Here is a 26,546-nt window from a genome sequence, read left to right as displayed (position 1 = left end):
CTGATACCAAATTTTAATAATTGGCTTACGCAACACAGATTTTACCAGCGGTTCTGGATAACCTATCTGAGATAGATCGCGATAATTCTTTTATTAACTTTATAAAACTGATCCACGAGAACAAATTTCCAAAGGATAATATTACATGTACGCTTTGGTGTGACCTTGTCCAAATGTATGGTCTAAATGATACGAGACAAATGAGGTATTCAAAGGACACTGCACAATTTTTGGTGTATTTGGTGGACGTTTTATAAGATTCATGCCTGGTCTTAGAAATGAAACAGCATACCTACAAGGCGAGAGTCAACTACTAGATCCAATGCATTCAAAAAAACCCTGTCCAAGTTACAACAGTTTAAGAGACATTAATCCATTAGGAAATAATTTTGAAACTGAAATGCCGCACGGAATACTTACATCAATGATACAGATGAAATCCGACACAGACCAAAACAACAAGTCTTACGTGTTGATGTTCGGTGGCAAAAAGGGGAGAACAGGTTGAGATGTGGACTTGATAGGTTTTGAAAAGCGGGAAACATTAAAAGAGGGACAGAGGGACAGGTACTATGAACTAAACAAAGTTGATGGTGCTATAGAGCCTTCTAAAATCTATGCCTTATATTGATGAAACCAGTCAAGAAAACAAAACTATTGTCGATGATGCTCTTTTAGCGGATTTGGCTATACTTTATGGTTTCTAAAATATCTCTCACTTAATCATACTCGTTACTTTTAAGTCATATATGGCATTCTTAACCATACATTCTTAATTTTGTTGCGACAATTTGATAATAAGTACAGTTATAAAGTATTTTACTTTTTAGGATTCATCTTTATATCACAGAGATATTAATGTCAGAATTGTGCACGGTTTGCTACTTCAGTGTGCCATTAGGAGCAATCAATATCAAATACCACCAACTTCAAAAGCACAAAGATGAAATATTGTTTGACATTGCATAAATTGCCAGTTAGCAAAGTTTCGCGCAACTCTAGATCTGCGATATCTGTGAACATACAGATACTAATTTGCATTTTTCGTGGCTGATCGAAAATGCGTTTTCACACTTTTTTACACAAAGAACCGACATAAAACATTTGTTTAACACCGCCGCATTCTGTATGTATGTGCCTGTCCTAAGTCAGGAGCCTGTATTTTAGTTGTTGTTAGATGCTGCGTTACATATCTGTTTTTCGTTCACTTTTTTTAACATAAAGGAGGCCGTTATAGTTAGTTTTCTCGTATGATTTGTTTTACATTTGTCATTTCTGGGCTTTTACAGCTGACTATACGGGATGGGCTTTGCTCATTGTTGAAGGCTGAAATGTAACCTATAGTTGTGAATTTCTGTGTCGTTTGGCCTCTTGAGAAGAGTTGGCAATCATACGCACATCTTCTTTTTTCTATATTTAGAACTATACAAACCTCGTTATGCTGAGTAGCTACTACAAAACATGGTTAAAATAATAACGTTGAGAAGATTTTTATATACATTTTACTTAAACTATTAGGTCTTTAAATTTATGAAATTCTATGGATGCATGATTTTTTTTTTGTTTCCTGTATTGGGCGAATTAATGAATAATAAGCGCTTGTTTCATATCATGAGTAATATCGAAAATTCTTGTAAGGTACACAATAGACTTCAATTGTCATAAGTCTGGTCTTATTCGATGATTACTACATGTATTTCAATCAACAATAAAGGGGGATTATCGAGAAACTATATCCCTCCACAGCGAAAGGCGATTATCGAGAAACTATATTCTTTATGGATGACCGTAAGGTATAAAATAAGTGTCAGTTCCGATTTCTTTAGTCAATCCTGTTATTCCAGTCTCTGAAAAAAAGCGACATCTTGTTACTTTATTCTCTATCCCATGATGGAAGGTATATGCAACACAGTGTTCATCATTAAAACATAACCTATAACATCCGTCTGGGGTATTTATATGTTTTGTGTCCGTATCCGATGACCGCTGAGCGCCCACAACAGTTGTGCTTATCATTATCATCCTACTATTGATTTTTGATATGAACATCATTGTTTCCCATTCTTTATCTGTTTTATCAGTCTCAGCTCTTATTCTATACGACGTGTCAGAGTCATTCTTAAAGACGTTATTAAACATATGACAGACCAGGTCAGCAGTGACACACAACGGACATATTGTTATAGCTTCACAGTCACTCAGCTGAAGACACGTGTCGATGCACTGACGATTTGTTGAGACTTTCTGTTCCTTATAGTGTGCGAATAGTCTTGTTTTCTTCAAAACTAAACCTGGAGGTGGTATCTCACATGAATCTAGCTGCCCAAGATCTTTGAGATATTCACAGTATTCGGCTTTATTCTTTTCAATATTTAACGATATTCTTTGGTAGTTTACATTTAAACCTGCCATATAAGTTTCAGTGAATAAGTTGTCAATTGACTCTAGTTCATACTTCATAGGGACTGGGCTCTCCTTAACGTTGGATGCCCAGGTTGTTGCATCGCCGTTTGCTGGAGGTGGAGCACCTACGGTAATGGTTTTCGTTTCAATATCTTTTGAAATCTTTTCGACTTTTTCTCTTTCTTCTTTTGCAATATTAAATCCTAAGCCGACAGTAATCTTGGAAAAGATCTCACCAAATATGCCGAAATTAAACCCTTTACGCTTTTCAGAAATAAATGTTTTAGTTTTCATTTTATGTTCGAATGTATATCTCGCGCCAAACGTAGTATAAATTTGAAAATGAGTCCCGTAAGTTTCGAAAAAATTAAAATACATTTGTTGCTCGTCGGTTGCTGCAAGCTTACGTATCCATCTTAAGAAAGAGTCGGAAAACGGAGGAGCATTATCCGTCATAAGTTTACTGAAATAGTAATTACATTCAGCAGTAGAAAGTATGTAAACTGACTTACTGTTCGATAATTCATTTGACGAATCCTGATACCCACCACTAGCTTTAAATTCTCCACTAAATTTTGATTTTTTGCCACCTGACGATTTTGTCGGTGGACTTGCTTTTACGTTTGCGGAGATTGACAACGATTCTATGAATTCATATCTTGTTTGTATCGTTTTAGAAGTAAAGTCCGTTATACAGGAAACATCCGGAACGATAACCAATCCTCTGGGAATAAAGTACCTACAATCTGAAGTCTGGAGGCCTTCACTATAATCTGCTTTAAAAATTGGCAAAGTTAATCCTGGGTCATGTCCTATATTGAGTGGATATCCTTTTAAAATGTTATATCCAAAGAAAGCATAGTCCACATCGGGAAATGTCCGTTTGAATTGAGTTCCCTGACATTTCTGTAAGCGATCTTCATTCCTCATACCTGAAAGATATGGTAGTATGCTTAATAACAATCGATCCTTTTCAAAGAAAAAAGTGCCCAAATATCACAATGGCATGACGTTCAATGAAGCTATTTAAATCCAAAACAATAACAAGTCATTACCCTCCACTTAGTAACACCAGACATTAGTTTTCGACAAGCAGGTACTACATATGTATAGTTAAATAATTCTTTGATATTAAGATAAAAACTAGAGGCTCTAAAGAGCCTGTGTCGCTCACCTTAGTATATGGACATATCACACAAAGCACACCAACATTGTAGACCATGACAAAATTTTCTGTTTTGTTGATCTTGTATTACTGATCTTTTAGTCTGTTTAGATTCTTTGACTTATTAATAGATCTTGCCTTGCTGATCATTTTTGTGATTTAGAGTGTTTTTATCTATCATTATTAGGCATAATAGAAGAAAAATGTTTCTTTCTATATATCATAGATTTAATGATAAACGGCAAAAATGAAAAAAAAATATCGTAAAATTTTACATTATAGGCAAAAACTCCTATAAGAATTTGTCTAACAATTTTAACGTATATATGGACAGTTGGTAGAGCTCATTTTTCTGAGCATATTTTTTCCTTTCAAATTTTCTCTATCTATAACGGTTAAAAAAATAATAGACAAAACTTGCTTTTAACCCTTATGTTCTACTTTTAGCGATGTCAGACCATTTGTTTGGTAGACAGGGTTATCTGACATTTTTTAGCTAGATACCTTAATAATGATGGTGGCCAAGTTTGGTTAAATTTGTCTTATTTGTTTCAGAGGAGAAGATTTTTTTGTAAAAAATTATCATGAAAGAATTACAAAAAAATTGTCAAAAATTTCTACGGAGGACAATAACTCCTACTGGGGTCAATTGACTTATTTGTAGATCTTACTTTGCTGAACAATTTTGCTGTTTACAGTTTATCTCTATCTATAATAATATTCAAGATAATAACCAAAAAGTGCAAAATTTCCTTCGAATTACCAATTCTAAGACAGCAACCCTATCAACAGGTTGTCAGATGCATCTGATAATTTTAGGGCAGATAGGTCTTGACCCGATGAACTTTTTCATACCGGTCAAATTTGTTTAAAATGCTTTAGTTTGAGAGTTATAAGCCAAAAACTGAATTTTATCCCATGTTCTGTTTTTTTAGATGGCCATATTGGTTGATGGGCGGGGTATTCGGTTATATTTTTTATTTTGAACTAAAAATCCTAAGGATGATTTAGGCCAAGTTAGGTTTCATTTGGTCCAGTAGTTTCAGAAGAGAAGATTTTTCTAATAGCTAACGGACGACGACGACGGACGACGGACGCCAAGTGATGAGAAAATATAGAAATTAAAGTGAGCTAAAAATATGAAGGTAATGGCAAGTATTTGCTGTATTCGGTTCCACGCAAGATTTATCCAGAGCACCTGATATGAAAATATGAAGGTGCGGAATGAGCATATTCTAGTATTTGTAAAAATCTTGTATGTAAATGAACTCATGTTTAACGCCGCCACATTCTGGATGTTTGTGTCTGTCCCATGTAAGGAGCCTGTAATTCAGTGGTTGTAGTTTGTTGATGTGTTTCATATTTGTTTTTCGTTCATTTTCTGTACATGAATTATGCCGTTATTTTTTTCGCTTGAATTGTTTAACATTTGTCAATTCGGGGCCTTTTATTGCTGACTATGCGGTATTGGTTTTGCTCATTGCTGAAGGCCGTATGGTGACCTATAATTGTTAATTTCTGTGTCATTTGGTCTCTTGTGGAGATTTGTTTCATTGGCAATCATACCACATCTTCTTTTTTATATCATCATAGATACCAGGATTGAAATTTTATATTTGCGCCATACGATCGTTTCATCTCATCAGTGACGCTCGAATCAAAAAATGTTAAAAAGGCCCGATAAAATACGAAGTTGAAGAGCATTGAGGACAAAAAAATCCAAAACAGAGTCACAGAATATGATATAAATGTATCTGCCTTCATTTATATCTTTAACACATCAAAACAAATCTTTCCACGTCTTATCAAAAACAAAGACATACTTCAACATGCGTTTTGTATTAAACTAGAGACATCTAGCTTCACGATGAACAAGAGAGGTCAAAACCAAATATTACATGGAATAGGACTGCAACGAAAGGAAAATTCAAAAGGAATGTCCTTCATCAAACGGAAAAATCAAGCTCAAACACATCAAACGAACAGAAAAAATGCCATATTCTTGATGTGGTACAGGCATTTTCGTATGTAGAAAAAAAAATTGCAATCAAATTGGTGATAAGCGTAAATGCTCTGATCGTTGCAGATAGGAATGGAATTATTGTTTGGCAAAACATCATTCTAGAAACTAAACACTACATAGGCACTCACCGACATTTAAGTCCATGTTTTGAAATGAACTGGCTAGCAGCTTTTCTGCATTACTTCCAATGAGTGTTTGTTTTTCATCATTTTTCTTTATTTCACTACAAATGAAGACCAGGAAACGTGTCAGGATAAACAAAAACAAAAAACAGAAGCATTACATCGAAAACATTACATATACTTTGGCATATGTCTCCTCAAAATCATGATCCCAAAAAGTAATTAAATGCCATGACAAATTTTATAAGAAAGACCATGACTCAAGTATGCAGAATGAACAACAATGATGTATCTGCACTAATTGGAGAAAAACAAATGATTTTCTAAGCCTGTGTTTTTTACTTTGACTGTTAATGAATTACAAAATTTTACAATATGTCATTCGGTCAATTTTTCTGTGACAGGATTTGAAGTTATGTTTCGGTTCTGATTCACATTGGTATTAGAGTCGGAAAAGCAGAGAAACACAGTAACACAGAACGTTCAAAGTTCATTCAAGAAGAGTACTCCCTTTTAAAGTTTCATTTCCTTAAAGGTCCACACTATGGGGCGTCTTTATCTGATTGTTAGAAATATTTTTTTTTGTTCCTTCTAAAGACCTTCAAGCAGTTGTTATTATATAAGAACAACTATGAAGACACTATTACTTTGTTCTATTGATTATTGTTGTTGACCTTCAAACACGCATCTTAAATTAAAGTGTCATTTAGGTGGCGTGATATCCTTGCTCTTAGTACTTACTTTGTTTGAGAAATGGAATAAGCTATATAACATGCCAATACCAGTACGACACCTCCAAGGACAATCTTTATCAATTTGTAAAGCTTCTGGAATAAATAATAATATTTGGTAGTTTTAGAGGGCAGTCAGCTAGATAATGACCTCAACCATGTAATTTAAATCAATCTATAGATTCGAACTTTTTCATTATAGACTGTATATGTAATTTTTGCCACGGCAAATGAACTCAAACACAAGTTAATCTTGGACGAGCATCGAGAAGATCTAAATATCAAGATTACCTTCTACATTAAATACAAATTAAAGTTCAAAGTTTTACCTTTTTAATTCCATGCTGTTTCTCGCTGTGTAGTGGTAAATTTGATGACGTTGCTTCCATGTCTTCACCGTCTATAGATATTGAACATAAAATAATATGATTTTAACAACAACAAAAATGTGTACGCAATTTATTTTCTTGTCAATCTCCAGCTAGCTATATTTTTATTCAATACGCAATATTTCAATAAAATGCTCAAAATCAGTGCGTATTTAGATATGATTGCATTGATCAAACCCTGAATAGTTAAAGGAAGTATGGACACTACATTCCAGCTTGATATAGCTCTGAATTTGGATTAGGATTGAATATTTGAAACATCATATATATAGGTTTCTGACACAGATAGTTATTAATGTGACCAATGAGGTGAAAAGTTTTGCATCTTCGCCATCCACGTGGTTACGATCCAATCCCCTTGTCTTCACAATGAGCAGATTTCAAGGGTAAAGTAGTTATCAAAGGTACCAGGATTATAATTTAGTACGCCAGACGCGCGTTTCGTCTACATAAAACTCATCAGTGACGCTCATATCAAAATATTTATAAAGCCAAACAAGTACAAAGTTGAAGAGCATTGAGAATCCAAAATTCCAAAAAGTTGTGCCAAATACGGCTAAGGTAATCTATGCCTGGGATAAGAAAATCCTTAGTTTTTCGAAAAATTCAAACTTTTGTAAATGGTAAATTTATAAAAAAGACCACATTATTAAAGAAGGGACTGGGTCGTAGCCTCTGTCTATCGAAAATGACCATTTAGACAATTTGGTTTAATTTACTGAGAGCTGGCTTAATCCATTTGTAAATGATACCAACATTTCAATAGCATCATAAAACATGTTTCGTAATAATAGAACTAATCGCGTCGGCGGTTGCATGGAAGCGTATAGCACAAGGATAATAGTTAATTAAGCGTACTATATAAAAGAAAATAGTATCTGCGTCCATGTACCGACTTGCAATCCGGTCGCTTCAAATGTGTTTGGTTAGAAATAAATTACCACTACTAAAAATAAACCATTTTCATGTTGAACATATTGAACATTTTACATACCCCAAAATAGTTCAAAACGAACTTTTAATAATTTTTATCATTCAATTCACCTTGCGCTTTCTGCAAATAAAGACATAGTTCAAACTGGTGATTTAAATATAAACAATATTAAAAATCTCAATGACAAAATTACTTCCTCAATATAGCCTGTAGTTACTTTATGAAAACACGTATTTCACTAAAAATAGCTCTCTATTTTACATGTAATTATTATAAGTTTGTTTACTCTGATATCTGATAAACTGTCAACGACATGGTTAAAAAAGAAGAAGAAAACAGACAAACAATAGTACACTAGACACAACATAGAAAACTAAAGACTAATCAACACGAACCCTATCAAAAATTTGGGAGACCGGAGGTGCTTCGAAAGGGTAAGCAGGTCCACATGTGGAACCCGTCGTGTAAGAAATAAAAGTAATATAGCTGTTGAAAACGATTATAACATGTATAATGTCTGGTCCAATATGTGTTTTTATCATTGAGGAAAAGTGTATAGTTTTATATATTGAATTAATCTTGGATGCAATTGTACTTACCGACCAACAAATTATTTCCTGTAATGAAGGTCTATACAACTTTCTGCAGCAAAACTGCTCTTGGGAAATGGGAATTACTTTACGTTATTTTCTCGGAAAACCGATATCTAAAAATAGTATTATCTTACCAGTCATTCCCAAAAAATGGGTACAATTACAAAATTTCAGTGTCGCCGGCAAATAACCACAAAATGCAAGCTTAACATATGTCACAGATAATCTGTTTCGTGTTCTAAGTTATTAATTACTATACTATATATAAAAATATTAATTTTCGCGAACCATTTAGGTCACGGAAATTCCAAAATATGGCATCAGTAAGGAGAGTTGTGCAAATAATGTGAATACACAGAACCCCCATCCAAATTATCTCTAGCCAAAAGTATTTATCTTTTTCTATTTTATATGTACTAACAATATTCAATTTTTCTATAATTTCGATTAAAATATTACAAAATCTGAGTAAAAATAGATCGAATGCCCCAAATAAACATTGTCTGATTGGTTGAAGTACTGTGGCGTCGATGCTTAGCATAATAAGCCTCGATGTAAAGCACACGCTTCACAGGAATAAGGAGAGTTTTACAAATAATGTGAATACACAGATCCTCCATCCTATTTATATTTTGCTGGAAATGTTGCAGTGTTCATCATTTCTGTTTTGATTCTGCTCACAACATTCCATTTTTTCTATAATTCCGATTTAAATATATGGAACCCGCAATAAAAATAGATGGCCTCAATCACGTGGCCTCAATGATTTAATAGCAACGCAAAAAAATCCATTAATCATGTTGTACTTTGTTACCAGTCGGAACTACTCGGCCTTTCTGGTTGCACGAAGTGAATAGCCGAGTAGTTCCGATTGACGATGTTACATAAGCCAAATCACACATACAGATCTTTGCGCTCAAATGTAATTCTTGGTAACTTCGTTTACGAAAATTTATACACACTTTTTCATTAACATATTACCAGACTTTTGCATATTCACGTTTTTTGATGCTGAACTGTAGTCGAATTCAATTCTGTACATTTTTTTTTACGTGAAGCGATAGGAGTAAGACTATTTTTTCGCGCCAATTTAAGCAGCTTCATCCCCATCAACAAAATTATTTATTGTTATTTTCGTGAAATTTTAGTCATATAGTTTATCAATTAGAGAATTTTTGGTAAGTATTACTTATTCATGTTAAGGTTCTACTGATGTGCTTCTCTAGACCTTTTTGACGTTCCGTTTTATCCCATTTATCTCAATACTATCTCCGATGACAGAAATGTCAACTCGACCTATTCGTGTCGAAAGTGAAAATCGCATCTATTTGATGAAATAATTTCTTCTTCAACGGTTCATGCATTATTTTTGTATTATTTGATAACCAATCACATTCACGTTGCATGTTTGCATGAAAATGGTTATGTATTAGTGAATTATAAGGGCGATGCAACATGCGAGGTCAGTGCACGATCACGTGACATTATTATTTGTAAACAAACATGCTCCCCGTGTAACACGTGTCTGAATTATCCTTTCAAAGTGTTATGAATCTTTCAATCACTATTTTATGATATATTTCTTTTTGTTTTTAGGTCTGCATATCAATATAGTCCAAGTGAATTAGTAATAGTTCTGAGTTGTGTTTTTTTCTTCATAGTCATAGAATTAGAAGGTAAGTCTACATAAGTTATATTTAACTTAAGTCTAAAAAGATAACTCCACTTTCCCTCTATTTAAAACCGCATACTAATTTAAACAGCATTTGCTCCCCTTGAACACTAATTTGCCCCTTCCCCGTCATTTCCCTTTAAATTTGCGCAAAAATCATACTTATAGTCCATTTACATTAATGGCCTATTTGTGATTTTACCATCTTAACTGCAATTTTCATATTGAACACATTTGACCATTTAGTATGAGTTCCCACGTTTTTTGTCTTATATGAAGGTAGTCCGAGATTACTCTGATGTCCGACGGCTGTTTTGCCAGACAAGCTGGGGCCGTGGGACGTCAGAGCTTGTCCCATATCAAAAAGTGGATATTTGCCCACCAAAAATATATGCGCGACTTTGACGCTTCTGGAGCCGACTGAGGGCCTTGGAATTTTATAAATCGGGCATCAGTCTCTTCATTTTTCATTTATCTCTTCATTTATGTAAGTTTCACCTACCTGCCAACCTTTATTTTTCTATATTTTAACAGTTTTCATAGTGACCCCCCTATTTCAGCATTTTCACGATCATTTTCAAATATTATCACGTGACCACGAGAAAACAGGGCAAATGACCATAATGTAACACCTCGTTTATTTACGATGCACCTGCCTAAAGATCCGAGAGCTTCCGATCGTTATCGTGGTCGGAACTAAATGCTGATTACCGAAAAAACGTGGTTGCTTCTAGATGTTAATCATCGATCTCCTATAAAGGAGGTAAAAAAATATAAATATTTGCATATTTGAGTCTCGAGGCTACGAACTCTCTCGTAACTTGACGTCCATATTTGAAAGTGAAAATGCTGAAATGGAGGGGTCACTATGAAAACTGTTAAAATATAGTAAAATAAAGGTTGGCAGGTAGGTGAAACTTACGTAAATGAAGAGATAAATGAAAAATGAAGAGATTGATGTCCGATTTATAAAATTCCAAGGCCCTCAGTCGGCTCCAGAAGCGACAAAGTCGCGCATCTATTTTGGGTGGGCAAATATCCACTTTTTGATATGGGACAAGCTCTGACGTCCCACGGCCCCAGCTTGTCTGGCAAAACAGCCGTCGGACGTCAGAGTAATCTCGGACTAATGAAGGATGTTAACTTTTTAGGTCATGTTTTCCTAAACACCTTATTGCTATTTGGTTTGAGAACACAATTAATTTGTAGTGCATTTCTTTTAGAACATATATGAAAATTAAAAAAATCCCACCCGCGTTTTCTCAATGAAACTTTTACAGTGTGTTGTACTACTTTTGGGACAAATTATATCAAAATTAAAGAAAACTTCATCGTCTGTAACTCAAAATATGAACAATTTTATCCTTAGGGCGTCTTGAAATCTTTTGACAGCTTCCGAAGTCCTATATTTCAACCTTTTTCACCTGGACTAAATCACTACTTTCCTTTTAAATTCGGGACCCAAATTTCTTTACAGTGTAATTTCACCCCCCCTACTTACAATTTGAGGCATTAAACATGGATAAATTAATTTGGAAGGGGTATTAAAATTAATGGCAAGTAACCACCCACTATTAACACTAGGGACTTTATTCGTGAACAACGAAAATCAAGGGACGACAATTGTGGTCTCGCACCATTTGTCTGTCTGGATTGTTAAAACCACAAAATCAGATAGTGATGAATATGCAAGTTTTCAACGATCCCGGAAAATACGAAAAATACACCTTATCGCTATTTAATCCAATCTGGGAAAGACAGTCAAATGTACAACTCCCTGTTTGGGTCATGTGGCTAAAAATAGAGGTTTTTTAGTAGAGAGCTGAGGGAGTAAAAACTTTAGAAAGCGATCATCAAGAAACTTTAAGGGGGTGGCGGGTCTAAATCATTTATATAGGATTTCTCTATATTTTTCTATAAATGAACTTTATATTATAGTTAATAGAAAAATAAAATAAAATAAGTGGGGTCACCCTTCATTTGCGCTCATAATCAGTCTTCCAAAGAAGCATACATTTATGTAAAAGTGTTTTTTTTCTGTTTAAGTAATAGGAGAAATAAAGTTAATATCGAAATACAATGAAATAAAAAAAGAAATTTATTACAGAAATCGCTCAAATTTTTACAATAATTTAGTTTAAGTACAGCTTACATATGGAAATGATAACCAAACATGACATATAACCGACAAATCTGACAGGAAGTGCAAAAAAAAAAATAAAAAAATCCCGACATACCGACCCGGATTTTTTGGCCTTGGAAGCAGGAAACAGACATCTATTTTTTTTGGCCTAAAAGTCATCTGGGGCCAACACAAATTTATTGTTTTGAATGATTTTTGTACCATATGATAAAGTAACAACTACAAAAGGTAACAAATAAAATTTGTAATGAAAAACAAATGTTTATTTTTTTTCTGAAAATTTTGTACCCTCGAGGCTCCTTAATATAGTATGATCAATTTTTTTCGAAATTAAAATTGAAGTTTAAAGTTTTTACGGTAAGGGAAGACATCAAAAGATCAATGTAAGATAAAAAACTTAATTCAAATAGTTTGGGGGTTGAACTGCTGCAAAATTTGGTTATCTGACATTGATTTTTACATATATCCATATGGGTCAATCAGTTTTTCGCAAATTAAGTTAAGAAGGGGGTAGGGGGGACGGGTCAGTGAAAAAACTATGTGAATTAAGTTTTTTATCCTTCATTGAACTTTTGGTGTCGTCCTTAAGTTAAAACAGGTCTCATAAAAAAGTATTGTGCATCAGTGTAAATTTCATGAATTCTTAAATCACATGTATATAAATCATGGACTATAATTCTTTATAGCAATATCTGTTAGCCATTTAGGGGTCTTTTGCATTTAAAGTTCAGATTAAGTGGGTTCATTTTGCGAAAAAATGACCTCAATATAAAGGACAATATATATATAGACAATAAATTCAGACTATGCGAATGAATTTTATTTTTACAGGACATTCGGTCTGGTAAGCATCCTAGCTTTACCAGACCGAATGAAATTTTACCAGACCAATTTTTTTTTACATCTAATTGTATATTATCCAACAAAAAACAACAAACATATGACTTTGTTGTGCCCTACTCCTCCCCAAAATGCACAAATTAAAACAAAATGATGTAACAAGAGGGGATATTGTTATGAAAGTTGTGCACAATTGCTTGAATGCATTTCAGTGAAGAGTAATGTCCCATTTTATTGGATTTTGACAATGTTTGTGAACTCAACATAATTTAGAGTTTCTGTATAAAATATTATTTCCTGTTTCTTCTTTCTTTTTCATATATCTTTTGGTTTTCAATTCTTGTGGTTATATTTCATAGCTAAATTTTGTGATCTGCTTGGATTTTTATTCATTTATTGTATTTAAATCGGCAAACCCGGAATTATCCTTATCCGTTCCCAGAATCTGATCCGGTTTTATTTACATTTCCGGTTGTGCCAATGATGGCATCCATTGTTGTTTTTGACAGTCATATATGTTTTTACCCGGATTTACACATTACTGGTTGTCCATGTTCGGCATAAAGCTAGCGGTTGAACAAAATAAACATCGCTGTGATGAATAATAAAGATGAAAATGAATTTGAGATCGTTTGGCAATTTTGCTAGAATGTTCCACGAAAAAAAACACCGGACATTCGGACCGGAATTCAACAAAATTTTACCAGACCGATCCATTATTCACCGGATTTGTCCGACGGTCCGACGTATTTCGTATAGTCTGTATTATATTATATAGACTCAAAAAATGGTATATCAAACAGAAGACAAAAAAGGGAAAATATAGTGAATTTTGGAGAATTTATATTATTAAATGTACATGCATTTGAAATATTTAAGATCCATGGTGACCTAGCTACCAGTTTAGAAAACATTGATTTAAATGCTAGTCTATTAGAGGGATATTTCATTTTCATTGGAAGTAGATATAGAATCTTATTTTATCATGAAGTCCAATTTGAAAATGACTTTGGGGGACTGTTGGGATCCCGCTAACATGTTTAACCCCGCCACATTATTTATGTATGTGCCTGTCCCAAGTCAGAAGCCTGTAATTCAGTGGTTGTCGTTTGTTTATGTGTTACATATTTTTTTTTACATATATAAGGCCATTAGTTTTCTAGCTTGAATTGTTTTACATTGTCTTATCGGGGCCTTTTATAGCTGACTATATATGTGGTATGGGTTTTGCTCATTGTTGAAGGCCGTAGGGTGACCTATAATTGTTAATGTTTGTGTCATTTTGGTCTTTTGTGGATAGTTGTCTCATTGGCAATCATACCACATCTTCTTTTTTATATTTGGGAATGAAGATGTAGTAAAGGCTGAATGCCAGTTTTAGTCTTATATATGTACTTTAGTCTTACATGTATATAATTACATATATGTATGTGTACATATATCACTGATATAGTGGCAATGATAAATAGACACTGACAAGTCTTCAATGGTGGATCCAGAACTTTTCAGGGGGGGGGGGGGACAGTCATGCTTCAGTGAGTGATTCCCTATATAATCAACCAAATTTTTCCCATAAAAAGGGGGGGGGGGCCTGGATCCACCTATGGTCTTACAGTAGATAACATTTTATAGTTATGAATATTTTGTCAGTTGACTAAAACTAGATGGAGGTGTGTGTGTTCTTATTTCCAACAGAAGGACACTAAACCTATATCAATATGTGCATGAAGCAAATTGATAGTTGCTAGATACTGAATGATTATACCACAAGAAAGTTTTAACCTGTGCATATATATACTTAAAATACGATAAAAATATCATGTCTTTTTCAGGACTTCTGAATCCAACCATGTAGTATGGAATGTTCTTGAGATGTGGTTTTGGTCGATGGATGTTCACGAAGGACCTGTAGTACAAAGTATATCACTGGATTTAGCTCTTTGTCTAAGTGTATTATTAAATTACTTTGCTTTGAGCTCAGTTCATTGTTATGCAATTCTTTCTTTGTAAAATAAAGATTTGACAGACAACTCTCATGTACAAGGATTTGTCAAAGTAGTATCACCTCTTATGTACAATGTAAGTATTAGGGAGATAAATGCATTCTATTTTAATTTGAACCAAACATATTATGTTTGTTCAATTATGTTAAAAAAATGATAAGCTCTATCTAGGCTTATCGATTTCTTAAACTATATTTCATTGTTCATGCTTGAAATTTTTATACAACCACAGAAATTTTTGCGGTCCTAAATAGGTATCCTGTCGTCCGAAGACAGATGGTTTCCATATAATAACTTAACTATATAATAAGCAAAAATAAATAAATAAAATTATAACACAATGTTTATAACCACAAAAGGAAGCTTGGGATTGATTTTGGGGGTTATAGTCCATAAGGTTTAGGTTCCAAAGGTGCCCAAAAGCATTAATTTAGTGTCAGTACAAAAAGTTGTGTACAAGTATTTCAATTGCTCTGAAATTGTACCATAATGTTTAATACCATAAGTTGAAGGTTGGGGTATATTTTAAGGGTTATTGGGGCAAACAGTCGAGGAATTGAGGGCCAAAAACAAGCACGTTTGTAGAGTCGAGACCACAAATTGTCCAGAATGGTTGTTGAATTACCTAAAACCAATGCTTTATGAAATCTTCTTTGAAAATTAGAGTTGTCTTTCTCTGTCCAGAATACATGTAGTAGTTTAATCAACTTAAATTAATGCTTTATACAATATACAATGCAAAATTCACTTTACTACCAACTGATAAATTAAAGCAGTCTTTAATAACCATTCAGTGATTACAAGCACTTTGATTATCATTCTAGGGTTATGCCCTTTTACAAATGGAAACATTGAAGAATTATTTAGTCTTAACTTAAGTTTGTTTTAACTAAATCTAGTGAACCATACCAATAGTAAGCAAATACATATGAAAAAGATGTGGTATGCTTTCCAATGAGACAGTTCTCCACAAGAGACCAAATGACACAGAAGTTAACAACTATAGGACATAAACAATAAGCAAAGCCAATACCGCATAATCAGCTATAAAAGGCACCGAAATGACAATATAAAACAATTCAAACGAGAAAACTAATGGCCTTATTTATGTTAAAAAAAAAATAAACAAAAAACTTATATGTCACACATTAATAAACGACAATCACCGAGTTACAGGCTCCTTATATCATGTTCTCAAATCTAGATATCATCTCCCATATAGAAAAAAAACGTGTGAAAAAATTAATCTATTATGTGTTGCGTTCCTAGATACAAAATGTATCCAAAATCAAAGATGTAGAACATATTCTATCATAATAACTAGGTAACTAGTGTTATAACTGTCTCCTCTATGCCTGTCTTAAACAAAAAAAAATATTAAATAAATAACAGTTCTAATGCTCAGGTTGGTTGTCACCGTGCAACACAGTTAATAATATAAAAAAGAAGATGTGGTATGATTGCCAATGAGACAACTATCCACAAAAGACCAAAATGACACAAACATTAACAATTATAGGTCACCGTACGGCCTTCAACAATGAGCAAAGCCCATACCGCATATATAGTCAACTATAAAAGGCCCTGATAAGACAATGTAAAACAATTCAAGCGAGAAAACTAATGGCCTCATTTATGTAAAAAAAGGAACGAAAAACAAATATGTAACACATAAACAAACGACAACCACTGAATTACAGGCTCCTGACTTGGGACAGGCACATACAAAAATAATGTGGCGGGGTTAAACATGTTAGTGGGATCCCAATCCTCCCCCTAACCTGGGGCAGTGGTATAACAGTACAACACAAGAACAAACTATAAAAATCAGTTAAAAAAGGCTTAACTCATCAGATAGACAAAAAAATAACACCATAAAGGAAAAACATAGAACTCCTTTTGTCATAAGACACTGTCAAACATCAAAACATACTATCCACACTCATCTGTGTCCACACTTGTATGTATACTAAAATAAAATAATATTCTTTTGTGATGTATATCGTAAATATATTTGTGTGATTTTCTATTCAATATACGGAAATCACACGAATTCCGAATGTCGCCAAGAAAAACTCCAAATATCGGTGTGAATTAAAATATTTTATTTCATCTAAATCATGATTAGATTTGCTTTTTTTATTTGACACTATATTGATTTTTATCCACACAAATATTTTAGAATCAAAAGTTATAATATACACTTTGATTTACCCATTAAACCAATGTCGCCGATTAACGTATAACCTACCGTAACGTATCTTTGGGTACAGTCAAAACATATTTATATGATTGGAAATCATGCCCAAAGTGACTTTAAGCAAAGTTGATACATAAAATTTTTAAATCCTGCCTTTAACTTTTATTGCAATGAAACGAAAAATAAAAAAAAATCTTCTCTTTCTCTTTTTTTCGATTGTCGCATATAAGAATCCAACCTACGTAACGCGTATTTTGGAACGCACTAACCAAGAACAAATCAAAATGATGATTATTTCATTGAAAGCACCCATAAAGCTTCTCAATAATCAGTTTTGAGAAAGCAACTCAACAATATTGTTACATATTTCCATGTATAATGTAAATAAAACTAACCTCCGTTTAAATAACCTCCGTGACGCAGTTATTTACAGTTAAGTTGTCAGACATTTTTATCAGTATCAGCGGCTGCCGACACTGCCGAAAGTCATTTTTGTAGCAGACATCATTTATTATAAAGAAAACAGACAAACAAAATACAGATTTTGAGAAAAAAAATGTTGTTTTGAGAAAGGTAGGTTAACTTGTTTTTTCCCTATTATGTGAGCAACATTATAACGTTTAATAAACGTTATATCAGCCATTTTCTTAGATTTAAAATAGTCTGCAACACAACTTGTGTAATTACGACGACAATCATAACTTTAACAGCGGTTTATGGCAAACATTTTCAAGATTATTTAGGACTCATCAATGTAACGGAGGTTATGCAAATAAAAAAAATCTAAAGATGCATGTAAACACGATCATACCAATTGAAATTCTTGTACATTGTTATAGATACCAAATCAGTTCATCAATTATCACTAATAAAAATCAAAAGGTGATGTCAATCATAGACGACATCATTGATTTACGTTACGGAGGATAGAAATTTAAGGAAAAAAAGTTTTTTTTTCTAACAGGACTTTACTCTTTTTAGATAACGATTTACTAAGAAAAATGTTTAATTCTGTTGTCTTGTTTGTCATTTAATTCCAATATTTACATTCATTTATATGTTTGCTGTTGGTAAGAACTGGAATTGTCCGTTATGGAGGTTTTAAATGTCGTTACGGAGGATAGAAATTTTCGAAATGAAACTATTTTGACTTCAAAACTTCATAGTTGAGTATAATACATACATTATGGTGTGAAGGAAGATGACATTATCTGTATAGAGCTAATAAAATTAAGTTGAACAGTATTCGGTTTAGGTAAAACATATTTTTGAGTGAAAGTTCATGAATCGTTACGGAGATTTTGACAAGAACAAGTCCATTTGACTAAAAGAAACATATAACTTGATAGAAAACAGTTTTTTAGTTTGTAATGTCAATAAATTGTTTAGAAAAACTACCATTAAAGAGTTAAGTGTTACTATGTATCAGCATTCAGATACTGGTTTGATATCAACCTCCGTAACAAAGATGGGGGTGTGGATTAATACAAGCATAAAACATACATACAAGTGAATCAAAACATAAATAATAGGGTTTTTCCTGGAAAGCTGTATTATGAAACTAAAATAATATACAGCATAACATTTCATTAGTTTAAATTTATTACTAAATAAGTTGTGAAAACTACTTATTTGAATTATTTTTTAAACACTATATTAATTCAGACCTAAAAATTGGTATTTGCTTTCAATATATACAGAATAATACATATAAATCAGTTTGCTATGATGGTAAATGTAACCCATTTCACATGAGCCTGGATTTAAATCTTGTGTTTTTCTCTAATGCAATTTTTAAGATGACTTTATACAACACTAACCTCCGATACGTTCATACTTACCTTGTCTTACAAAAAATGCTAAAACTAGAAAACAACTAAAATGGTGTAAGTAAAAATTAAAAAAATGACAGACTAGATATAGACACAGAAGAAAACAACACTCTCTCTATGCTCAGTTAAAATTTATTTTTTAACAGTGTCTACATTCGAATTGTACCCATTTTTTGGGAATGACTGTTACACACCTGAAGATGCAATAGTTTGACCTCAATTTGAAAATGACTAATTTCTATTTTTAAGTCATGTGAAACGAGACAAATAAGTGTAGAAATAGACCCATAATATTTTGTTTTAAAATTTTCATGTGTTCCTATTCGTTAACTGAATTTTTCTCGATTAAATTAAAGGTAAAGAGACTACCACTTCAACCTAAACTACTTTAAATATTGTACCCTTATTAGGTAACGACTATTTCACTTCAAAAGTAGGTGTGGGTTATCTTGTTTTCCCGAAAAGAAATCCCGAAAAGAAAAATTTTGATCACCAATTTTATGAGAAAAAAATATTGTGGTCAAGCAGATGACAAAACAAACATATTCTGAATCCAGTTTTTTTCCCCTATAACTTATTGTGTTATATTTTGTTCAATGGACACAGGAAAAATAAAAACGAAAAGTCCGTTATCAAATGACAAAATTAAAAGCTCAACCACATCAATTGAAGGGACAACAACTGTGATATTCCTAATCTGGTTCATGCATTTTTGTACGTTGAAAATGGTAGATTAAACGTACTTTCATAGCTAGTGAAACCTCTCTCTTGTATGACAATCGCATAAAATTCCATCTTATTGCCAACGATGTGTTAATACAACAAACAGACGAAAAAAGGAGCAAGATAGCAGTCAACATTGTGTTATAATCTTTAATCACCATTAAAGCAAACAAATATTTAACAAATAAACACAAAAAGGCATAAATACAAAGCATATAAGCACAAATGAAAGACAAAAATACAAAAAATTTACCATAGCACCATTTTTAAATAATGACGGGATGTACAAGAGCCGAGTCAAGTCAAATGGATATCACAAAAAATACACCAAACAGTTGAAGTAATATTCAAAAAGACAAATAAAATTATTTAATTATTAGGCCAAATAAAAAAGTATGTGTGGTTCTAGTTACATCTGAAAAAAAGTTAGGGTAGGTAGGTAGGGATTTTTTTTTTATTTTACATTGAGTCTATGGGAGCAACATTCTGACTTTAACAGTGCTTAATGAAAAATGACAATAAAATCTTTAGGGTAGGCTATTTTTAAGCCGGAAAAGTAGGGACGGTAGGGTTACTGGAACCACACATATATTTTTATTTGGCCTTATTAGAATTGTTTTTATAGTTACTGAGTAAGGAAAATATTTCTATATATATTTATCTTTTACACTAGTCGTGAAAGAAAATTTACAGTAAGGTCCCTTTCAGATATAAACTAGGTCTTTATATTGTTCATTTTTACTTATTTATTTGTTGTATTTTTTTGCTGAAACATCAATTGTTTTAGGATTTTTGACTTTGAGCAGTCGAACGCATTGGATATAACAGATTTAGGGGTGTTTTTTTTTCGTTTTTAAACATGTATCTATCATGAAGACATAATCATGCTTCCATTGAAAACTTGCCTAACAATACATTCTGATTAAACATAAGAAGAATACTGGCAAAGATCTATAACAATGATACGTAAACATATGGTAGGTCTGATGTTCTTTGTGTTGAAATAAAAAAGTAAAATAAAAAAATTACCATGAAAATATAAAACGGAATGTCAATTATCAAATGTCAAAATCAAAGGCTCAAACACATCAAACGAATGGAAAACAACTTTGTACAGGCATTCCCTTGCGTAGAAAATTGTAGATTAAATTTGTTTTTACAGCAAGCTCAACCTCTCACTTCTATGACAGTTGTTTTAAATTCCATTATAATAACAACAATGTATCAACAAAATAAACAAACAAAAACGGTAAAATGTCATAAATTGGGGCCCATCAACGTTGTGTTATAATCTTAATTACTATAAAAACAAATAAACTATGTCAATAAAGAAAACAAAATAGCTAGACCCAAAGCACATAGTCGAACATGAAAGACAAGGATACAAAAAAATGGCCATAACACAATAACATAATGGTGGCATATATGAATACCAAGCCATGCCATAACTTTTATCAAACATGGACTAGCCGTTCAATTACCATCAGCTGCAAAGGACTGCATATTTATTTTTAGAAGCACATAAACACGGTCAATAGAGGGTTAGCAGGAATGAGAACCATTAAAACTGAGAGATAAAATAAAAAAGAAAAAAGTACAGATGGCATCTTAGAAAAACTTTGCACAATACAGCATTAAACAAATATTGAGATGATTGGTATGCTGTGCTAAGATTCTAAATTATGATCGAAATTTTTATTGGGCCCCCCTCTAAATCCGCCACTGCTATTCAATAGCCATATTAAATCGATTAAGCGAAAACTAATCCGGGTTACAAACTTAAACCGAGGGAAACACATCAAATGTAAGGGGAAAGTAATGGAACAATATGGGATAACATTTTATTGATTGATTGCTTAACTTGCAAACAAGTTTATTTGTAATTTGAAAAACAAACCCGATGCAGAAGATACGTCGTGTAGATAACTAATTATTAAAACACTGAACATCTCATATATACTGATTAAGAAGACACACAAGCAGGAAACAAAAAAAGACTGATAGATTCGCACGAATTCCAAAAAGAACGACGTCAGATGCGTCGACGCGGTAAGCGTCTCCTGTTATGTAAGTATCACCACGCGGTAAGCGCCTCCTGTTATGTAAGTATCACCACGCGGTAAGCGTCTCCTGTTATGTAAGTATCACCACGCGGTAAACGTCTCCTGTTATGTAAGTATTACCACACGGTTAGAGTCTCCTGCTATGTAAGTATCACATGTTATTACTTTTTGTCGACTTCGAAATGAAATTGTTCATTTTTTCCTAAGACATGGATCATCAATTTGATTTTATTATCCATCAGTTGACAACAACACTTTAATTTAATTGTTCAAAATACAATAAAAACTTACCTTTTGAGTGAATATTTATTCCAAGTTTAAAACAACCTATTACATGTAGGTAGGTCTTTCTCGCTACATTGAAGACCCATTGATTTAAAGTGTCATTCCATTGACGAACATGAAATTTGGATGGGTTATATCACTTTGTAAAAATTAATATGAGATATTTATGTTTAAAACACAAACAATGAACTTCAAAATTTAAATCAACGTTATATGATGCGATCAGTCGTTTTTCTAGTGATCATAAGTGAAGTATTATCAAAAAAAATTTATGAAAAAGACCACATTATTAAAGAAGGGACTGGGTCGTAGCCTCTGTCTATCGAAAATGACCATTTAGACAATTTGGTGTAATTTACTGAGAGCTGGCTTAATCCATTTGTAAATGATACCAACATTTCAATAGCATCATAAAACATGTTTCGTAATAATAGAACTAATCGCGTCGGCGGTTGCATGGAAGCGTATAGCACAAGGATAATAGTTAATTAAGCGTACTATATAAAAGAAAATAGTATCTGCGTCCATGTACCGACTTGCAATCCGGTCGCTTCAAATGTGTTTGGTTAGAAATAAATTACCACTACTAAAAATAAACCATTTTCATGTTGAACATGTTGAACATTTTACATACCCCAAAATAGTTCAAAACGAACTTTTAATAATTTTTATCATTCAATTCACCTTGCGCTTTCTGCAAATAAAGACATAGTTCAAACTGGTGATTTAAATATAAACAATATTAAAAATCTCAATGACAAAATTACTTCCTCAATATAGCCTGTAGTTACTTTATGAAAACACGTATTTCACTAAAAACAGCTCTCTATTTTACATGTAATTATTATAAGTTTGTTTACTCTGATATCTGATAAACTGTCAACGACATGGTTAAAAAAGAAGAAGAAAACAGACAAACAATAGTACACTAGACACAACATAGAAAACTAAAGACTAATCAACACGAACCCTATCAAAAATTTGGGAGACCGGAGGTGCTTCGAAAGGGTAAGCAGGTCCACATGTGGAACCCGTCGTGTAAGAAATAAAAGTAATATAGCTGTTGAAAACGATTATAACATGTATAATGTCTGGTCCAATATGTGTTTTTATCATTGAGGAAAAGTGTATAGTTTTATATATTGAATTAATCTTGGATGCAATTGTACTTACCGACCAACAAATTATTTCCTGTAATGAAGGTCTATACAACTTTCTGCAGCAAAACTGCTCTTGGGAAATGGGAATTACTTTACGTTATTTTCTCGGAAAACCGATATCTAAAAATAGTATTATCTTACACACCTGAAGATGCAATAGTTTGACCTCAATTTGAAAATGACTAATTTCTATTTTTAAGTCATGTGAAACGAGACAAATAAGTGTAGAAATAGACCCATAATATTTTGTTTTAAAATTTTCATGTGTTCCTATTCGTTAACTGAATTTTTCTCGATTAAATTAAAGGTAAAGAGACTACCACTTCAACCTAAACTACTTTAAATATTGTACCCTTATTAGGTAACGACTATTTCACTTCAAAAGTAGGTGTGGGTTATCTTGTTTTCCCGAAAAGAAAAATTTTGATCACCAATTTTATGAGAAAAAAATATTGTGGTCAAGCAGATGACAAAACAAACATATTCTGAATCCAGTTTTTTTTCCCCTATAACTTATTGTGTTATATTTTGTTCAATGGACACAGGAAAAATAAAAACGAAAAGTCCGTTATCAAATGACAAAATTAAAAGCTCAACCACATCAATTGAAGGGACAACAACTGTGATATTCCTAACCTGGTTCATGCATTTTTGTACGTTGAAAATGGTAGATTAAACGTACTTTCATAGCTAGTGAAACCTCTCTCTTGTATGACAATCGCATAAAATTCCATCTTATTGCCAACGATGTGTTAATACAACAAACAGACGAAAAAAGGAGCAAGATAGCAGTCAACATTGTGTTATAATCTTTAATCACCATTAAAGCAAACAAATATTTAACAAATAAACACAAAAAGGCATAAATACAAAGCATATAAGCACAAATGAAAGACAAAAATACAAAAAATTTACCATAGCACCATTTTTAAATAATGACGGGATGTACAAGAGCCGAGTCAAGTCAAATGGATATCACAAAAAATACACCAAACAGTTGAAGTAATATTCAAAAAGACAAATAAAATTATTTAATTATTAGGCCAAATAAAAAAGTATGTGTGGTTCTAGTTACATCTGAAAAAAAGTTAGGGTAGGTAGGTAGGGATTTTTTTTTTATTTTACATTGAGTCTATGGGAGCAACATTCTGACTTTAACAGTGCTTAATGAAAAATGACAATAAAATCTTTAGGGTAGGCTATTTTCAAGCCGGAAAAGTAGGGACGGTAGGGTTACTGGAACCACACATATATTTTTATTTGGCCTTATTAGAATTGTTTTTATAGTTACTGAGTAAGGAAAATATTTCTATATATATTTATCTTTTACACTAGTCGTGAAAGAAAATTTACAGTAAGGTCCCTTTCAGATATAAGCTAGGTCTTTATATTGTTCATTTTTACTTATTTATTTGTTGTATTTTTTTGCTGAAACATCAATTGTTTTAGGATTTTTGACTTTGAGCAGTCGAACGCATTGGATATAAACAGATTTAGGGGTGTTTTTTTTTCGTTTTTAAACATGTATCTATCATGAAGACATAATCATCCTTCCATTGAAAACTTGCCTAACAATACATTCTGATTAAACATAAGAAGAATACTGGCAAAGATCTATAACAATGATACGTAAACATATGGTAGGTCTGATGTTCTTTGTGTTGAAATAAAAAAGTAAAATAAAAAAATTACCATGAAAATATAAAACGGAATGTCAATTATCAAATGTCAAAATCAAAGGCTCAAACACATCAAACGAATGGAAAACAACTTTGTACAGGCATTCCCTTGCGTAGAAAATTGTAGATTAAATTTGTTTTTACAGCAAGCTCAACCTCTCACTTCTATGACAGTTGTTTTAAATTCCATTATAATAACAACAATGTATCAACAAAATAAACAAACAAAAACGGTAAAATGTCATAAATTGGGGCCCATCAACGTTGTGTTATAATCTTAATTACTATAAAAACAAATAAACTATGTCAATAAAGAAAACAAAATAGCTAGACCCAAAGCACATAGTCGAACATGAAAGACAAGGATACAAAAAAATGGCCATAACACAATAACATAATGGTGGCATATATGAATACCAAGCCATGCCATAACTTTTATCAAACATGGACTAGCCGTTCAATTACCATCAGCTGCAAAGGACTGCATATTTATTTTTAGAAGCACATAAACACGGTCCATAGAGGGTTAGCAGGAATGAGAACCATTAAAACTGAGAGATAAAATAAAAAAGAAAAAAGTACAGATGGCATCTTAGAAAAACTTTGCACAATACAGCATTAAACAAATATTGAGATGATTGGTATGCTGTGCTAAGATTCTAAATTATGATCGAAATTTTTATTGGGCCCCCCTCTAAATCCGCCTCTGCTATTCAATAGCCATATTAAATCGATTAAGCGAAAACTAATCCGGGTTACAAACTTAAACCGAGGGAAACACATCAAATGTAAGGGGAAAGTAATGGAACAATATGGGATAACATTTTATTGATTGATTGCTTAACTTGCAAACAAGTTTATTTGTAATTTGAAAAACAAACCCGATGCAGAAGATACGTCGTGTAGATAACTAATTATTAAAACACTGAACATCTCATATATACTGATTAAGAAGACACACAAGCAGGAAACAAAAAAAGACTGATAGATTCGCACGAATTCCAAAAAGAACGACGTCAGATGCGTCGACGCGGTAAGCGTCTCCTGTTATGTAAGTATCACCACGCGGTAAGCGCCTCCTGTTATGTAAGTATCACCACGCGGTAAGCGTCTCCTGTTATGTAAGTATCACCACGCGGTAAACGTCTCCTGTTATGTAAGTATTACCACACGGTTAGAGTCTCCTGCTATGTAAGTATCACATGTTATTACTTTTTGTCGACTTCGAAATGAAATTGTTCATTTTTTCCTAAGACATGGATCATCAATTTGATTTTATTATCCATCAGTTGACAACAACACTTTAATTTAATTGTTCAAAATACAATAAAAACTTACCTTTTGAGTGAATATTTATTCCAAGTTTAAAACAACCTATTACATGTAGGTAGGTCTTTCTCGCTACATTGAAGACCCATTGATTTAAAGTGTCATTCCATTGACGAACATGAAATTTGGATGGGTTATATCACTTTGTAAAAATTAATATGAGATATTTATGTTTAAAACACAAACAATGAACTTCAAAATTTAAATCAACGTTATATGATGCGATCAGTCGTTTTTCTAGTGATCATAAGTGAAGT

At 32.7% G+C, this 26,546-nt stretch overlaps 1 long non-coding RNA gene across 4 annotated transcripts; it reads right to left on the bottom strand.

Annotated features, from left to right (window-relative positions):
* Nucleotides 1-1,484: 1,484 nt before the first annotated feature.
* LOC143083150 (uncharacterized) lies at nucleotides 1,485-22,900 on the bottom strand. Of its 4 annotated transcripts, none has more exons than XR_012980568.1 (5): nucleotides 22,128-22,900; nucleotides 6,774-6,844; nucleotides 6,455-6,540; nucleotides 5,720-5,814; nucleotides 1,485-3,335 (listed from the first exon to the last, which is right to left on the bottom strand). It is a non-coding gene; the product is annotated as an uncharacterized LOC143083150 (long non-coding RNA). The 4 variants fall into 4 exon arrangements; XR_012980567.1 differs by lacking the exon at nucleotides 22,128-22,900 and adding an exon at nucleotides 8,367-8,508; XR_012980569.1 differs by lacking the exon at nucleotides 22,128-22,900 and adding an exon at nucleotides 7,828-8,334.
* Nucleotides 22,901-26,546: the final 3,646 nt, after the last annotated feature.

This window comes from Mytilus galloprovincialis, chromosome 7 (genome assembly GCF_965363235.1).
Source record: "Mytilus galloprovincialis chromosome 7, xbMytGall1.hap1.1, whole genome shotgun sequence".
Classification (NCBI taxonomy): domain Eukaryota; kingdom Metazoa; phylum Mollusca; class Bivalvia; order Mytilida; family Mytilidae; genus Mytilus; species Mytilus galloprovincialis.
The sequence above is the reverse complement of the archived record's forward strand: the minus strand, read 5'-3'. Positions and strand labels throughout refer to the sequence as shown.